The 5419-nt window shown below is 43.0% G+C and overlaps 1 pseudogene; it reads right to left on the bottom strand.

Annotated features, from left to right (window-relative positions):
• Positions 1-1703: 1703 nt before the first annotated feature.
• On the bottom strand, positions 1704-2341 carry LOC131748176 (ferritin heavy chain pseudogene; annotated as a pseudogene).
• Positions 2342-5419: the final 3078 nt, after the last annotated feature.

Below are 5419 nucleotides of genomic sequence, written 5' to 3'. Positions count from 1 at the left end.
CTCAGTCATCAGCCTTCTTGTTCCAGCAGGTCTGGGTTATACATTCTTGCGGTCAGCATGTAGTTAACTTTTTCTACCTGGTTGGGTTTTAGTATCTGCAAAACAACTCAAGGATATGGCTCAGGATATTATCTAAAGCCCTGGAGAAGAAACTGAAGGTCCTTGACTTTGTTTTATGGCTAAGCTCTTATTTTGTCTTGGTTGACTGTTTTCATTTGTTTCTGCACATTCTCACTTCTCTGATTCAATTTTTTCTAAGCTTTTCTACAAACAAGAGGTGGGAGCGGGGCATATGGAGTCCTATCCCCAGAAATGACCCACAGAGTAGTGCTTGATTTCAACCTGAGCTTCACATTCAGTTTTCTGGCTACGTGCAAGACATTTCCACTTGCTATCTAATAGGCATCTCAGACTTACATGACAGGCTTTCCCCCATCGTTTTTGTATTGCTGCTAATGTTCCCAGACTAATTTATAGCAACACCTTCAACCCAGGTGTTCAAGTCCAAACACTGGAACATAGATTATTTTCCCTCATTTCCCACTCCTCACCTCTTGCCCATAAGCATATCTTGTCTCCTTGTCCAAAATCCATTTGGAATGTGTGCAGGTCTCTTCATTTCCTCAGTGACCACTATATTTCAAGCCACCACTCTCTCTCTGGACCTGCTACAATGTCTCCTAACTTGTCTCCCAGCCTCAACTCACCCTCACTCCCCTACATTCCTCAAAGCAGTCAGAATCACTGGCTTAACATTCAGGGAGGTTTATTCTATTTTATATTCAGTATCAAAAATTTGACCTTCACAGTGAGCACATATTTTTCAGCCCTCCTCATGAGGTAATTTGAGCTTTTTTTGGTACTGTGTTAGTTTAATGGAAGAAAGGGTACAATGGAAGGGGGAAAAAAAATATATATATATATATATATATGTATGTATATATACATATGGATGTTTTTTAAGGGTAATTTGCATGACTAGCATGTGACCTAGGAAGTCACTCCCATGCCTATGGGAAAGTCAGCCTCTGGCTCAGTTACCATTATCACTGTTGTCCGGGGTGACATTGTCATAGAGGGACCCTGCCATACCTGTTCAGGAGCCCAGGCTGCTACCCAGAAGCAATAAATGTTCACATTCACATGATTTAATGAGCTAAAAGTTTTCAGGAAAAGTTGAAGACACCCTTTATTTTACTCCCAGTCCAATCCCATTCTTTACTTCTTCCTAAGAGGCAACCAGTATTTTGTACTCCATACTAAGGTTTTTTATATATTGATATATAATTTTACCATGCACAGGTACCCACATAGACTAGGGCTTAGAAGACCCACCCCACCCCACCCCTCTACACTGATTTTGTTTATAAGGGGAAGATTGATTTTGTGTTTTCCAGGGCCCCAAGGAAGACAATCTCCCTCCCTCTGCGGTGATCCTGAGCTGCATGTGGACCAAGCCTGGGTGTGTTCAGAGACTCCTGGATACCTTCTTTAAAATTGAAAAGGTGAGAGATTTGCCCACATGAATCAACCAGAGACCTTTTATTTATTTATGAACCAATAACTTTATTGGAAGAAACTGAAAAACTGGAAGAAAAAACTTAAGTGAACTTCTTCTGCAAGGGCACTATTGCCGTCTGCATGGCAGGCACGGTGACCAGGGCTCTGGTCACCCCGTGGCTCTGGGGAAGTCCAGTCCAGGCTCAGTTCTTCTTGTCGCTGTCGCCCAGGGTGAGCTTGTCAACGAGGTGCCCTACCAGGTCGACGTCCGGGGCCCCCATCATGCTCAGGGTGGTGACGTGAGCCTCCAGCTCTCTGATGAACGCCACCTGCTGGCTGAGGTAGTGAGTTGCCAGGAAGTGACGCAGGTGCGGGGGTCGCTCTTGTCGGTGGCCAGCTGGTGCAGGTGGAGCAGGCTCCGGTTCCCGCGCTTCTCCAGGAACAAGGCGCACTTCATGGCCTTGAGGCCGCTCTTCCACTCGTCGCTGACTGGCTTCCTGATGTTGATGGAAGTTGAGGCGGCCCCGCGCTGGTTCTGCAGGCGCATCAGGCCCTGGGCCCGCCCGCTGTGCTCGTGGGAGCGGCGCAGGCAGAAGCCGGTGAAGTGCTTCAAGGCCACGTCGTCGCGGTGGAGGTAAAAGGCCGCGTCCAGGCACTCGAAGGAGGCGTGGAGCTCCAGGGTGAAATGGCTGCTGACGGAGGCCTCGCAGTCGGGGTGGTAGTCGTGGCGCACCTGCGAGGGCGGCGCGGGCAGCATGGCGGGCGGCGCGGGCAGCGTTGCGGGCGTGAAGGCCACGGTGAAGGTGAAGCCGCGGGGCCCGCGGTAGCTGCCTCGGAGCATCGTTCCTATGTGGTCGAAGAGGGCGGCCGCTCTGGGATGGACCGGAAAGGTGGGTCTATTACCCAGGTTTGGAAGGCGGGAAAGGAGGTTCCGGTTCCGTTATGGGGGGATGGGAGGGTGGATGTGCACGGAGGGCGGGGCACGAACACTGTGTCCTAGGTTCCATCCAGGCCTCGGTGGAGGCAGGCTGACTGCGCTGAGCACCTGGCATCTATTAATCTTTAAATTTTGCAATAATATTTCTATTTTCCAAGGACTTTCTCTTGTTCTCTAATTGCTTCTTCTTATAGCACCCTGTTCTCATTTTATAAACCCACTGTCTTCCTTAAAATTCTGAGAATATGAATTTGGGTTTATTCTGCTTCCTGTATTACATTTGCTTTTTCTCCAGAAATAGTTGTGTTTGTTCATCACGGTCTTCTCTTTTACTTTCCTCAATGTCTGGCAAGCCTTTTTGTTCATTTAAACTTAGGAAGAAAGGACTCATTTGATTAGCCTCGGTAACTAGCATGGATCTGATCTACAGTTGGGATGTCCATTTCATTAATAGGCATCTCCTCTGTATGAGGGAGTGGAGCATGTCAATAAGGGAGCAGTCTTCTCCTTTGGGAGTACATGGCATAAAACTTTCAGGTAGTATAGGGACCCTTCTAAATGCCCAAAGCATGGCATTTCTCTGACATCGGAAGACTTAAGTGGATCTCTCTTCAGATAGATGTGTCCTTCTATTTTGTTTCCCTTCTGTTGTGCAGGTCTGCAGTTGTCTCAAATCTGCTCTAATTTGGGTTCACTTCCAGGACAAGTAATTCACTGTCTTTGGAGTATAGTTTTGGGAGATTAACACAGATCAAATGCCACTTTGACTTTGTCCATCGTAAGAAAGATTGGCGTAGGGTCAAAGCATGGTAGCGGCAAACAGAACTGTTGTTCAGAGAATAGTTCTTTAATCTAACAGTCCACTCAGTACCTTCTGCACTGCTTTGATTTCATTGACTCTGTTCTTGAACCTTCTTTGAATGTGCTTGGCTTTCTACTACAGGTATATTGTTTTATTTTCCTTTATTTTTAAAAATTGAAGTATAGTTGATTTACAATAATATATTAGTTTCCAGTATACAACATAGTGATTTAATATTTTTTAGATAATATTCCATTCAAAGTTGTTATAAAATATTGGCTCTCTTCCCTGTGCTAATACAATATATCCTTGTAGCTTATTTATTTTATACATAGTAGTTTGTACTTCTTAATCCCCTACCCTCTATCTTGCCCCTACTCTTTTCTTTCTCCTTCTTCCCTTTTCCTTTCCATCTCCCATTTCCTACCAGTGGAACCTATTAACCACTAGTTTCTTCTTTAAATCTGTGAGTCAGTTTCTGTTTTGTTACATTCTATCGTTTGTTTTATCTTTTAGGTTCGAAATATAAGTGATAACGTGGTATTTGTCTTTGTCTGACTTATTTCATGAAGCATAATACACTCCAGGTCCATCCATGTTGTTGCAAATGGCAAATTTCATCTTTTTATAGCTGAGTGGTATTCCACGGTAGTATTACGTACACCACATCTTTATCCATTCATCTGTTGATGGACAATTAGGTTGCTTCCATGTCTTGGCTATTGTAAATAATACTGCTGTAAACATTGGGGTACATGTATCTTTTCAAATTAGTGTTTTTGTTTTCTTCAGACATATGGTCAGGAGTGGAATTATTCGGTCATATGCTAGGTCTATTTTTAGTTTTTTGAGAAACCTCCATACTGTTCTCCATGGTGGCTGCACCAATTTACATTCCCACCAACAGTGTACTAGGGTTCCCTTTTCTTCACATCCTTGCCAACACTTCCTGTTTGTGGTCTTCTTGATGGTAGTCATTCTGACAGGTATGAAGTGATTTCTCAAGGATTTTTGATTTGCATTTCTCTGATGATTAGCTATGTTGAGCATCTTTTCATGTGCCTGTTGGCCATCTGTATGTCCTCTCTGGGAAAATGTCTACTCAGTTGTTCTGCTCATTTTTCAATTGGGTGGTTTGGGTGTTTTTCTTTGTTTTTTGTTTTTTTTTGGATATTGACTTGTATGAGCTGTTTACATATTTTGCATATTAACCCCTTATCACTCATATCATTTGAAAATATTTTCTCCCATTCATTTGGTTGTCTTTTTTGTTTTGTTGATGGCTTCCTTTGCTGTGCAGAAAGTTTTAAGTTTAATTAGGTCCCATTTGTTTATTTTTTCTTTTGTTTCCTTTGCCTTAGGAGACAGGTCCAAAATATTGCTACCATTTATGTCAGGTAGTGTTTTCTCTTCTAGGAGTTCTGTGGTTTCTGGTCCTACATTTAGGTCTTTAATCCATTTTGAGTTTCTTCTTGTATATGGAGTGAGGAAATGTTCTAATCTCATTCTTTTACATGTAGCTGTCTAGTTTTCCCGGCACCACTTATTGAAGAGACTGTCTTTTTTCTGCTGTATATTCTTGCTGACTTTGTTCTAGATTAATTGACTATAATGTGCATAGCTTTATTTCTAGGCTCTCTATTCTGTTCCATTGATCTATGTGTCTGTTTTTGTGCCTATTTTAGCTACTGGTTTGATACTGTAGCTTTGTAGTATAGTGTGAAGTCAGGGAGCATGACAGTTCCAGCTTTCTTCTTTTTTTCTCAAGACTGCTTTTGCTATTCAGTGTCTTTCTGGTTGGTTCCATATGAATTTTACAATTATTTGTTCTACTTTTGTGAAAAATGTCATGGGTATTTTTTTTAACATCTTTATTGGAGTATCATTGCTTTACAATGGTGTGTTAGTTTCTGCTTTACAACAAAGTGAATCAGTTATACATATGTTCCCATATCTCTTCTCTCTTGCATCTCCCTCCCTCCCACTCTCCCTGTCCCACCCTGCTAGGTGGTCACATACCACCTAGCTGATCACCCTGTGCCATGAAGCTGCTTACCAATAGCTATCCACCCTACATTTGGTAGTGTATATGTGTCCATGCCACTCTCTCACTTCGTCATAGCTTACCCTTCCCCCTCCCCATATCCTCAAGTCCATGCTCTAGTAGGTCTGTGTTTTAT

The sequence above is a fragment of the Kogia breviceps genome, chromosome X, assembly GCF_026419965.1.
Source record: "Kogia breviceps isolate mKogBre1 chromosome X, mKogBre1 haplotype 1, whole genome shotgun sequence".
In the NCBI taxonomy this organism is placed as follows: domain Eukaryota; kingdom Metazoa; phylum Chordata; class Mammalia; order Artiodactyla; family Physeteridae; genus Kogia; species Kogia breviceps.
This window is presented reverse-complemented; position numbering and strand designations above follow the sequence as displayed.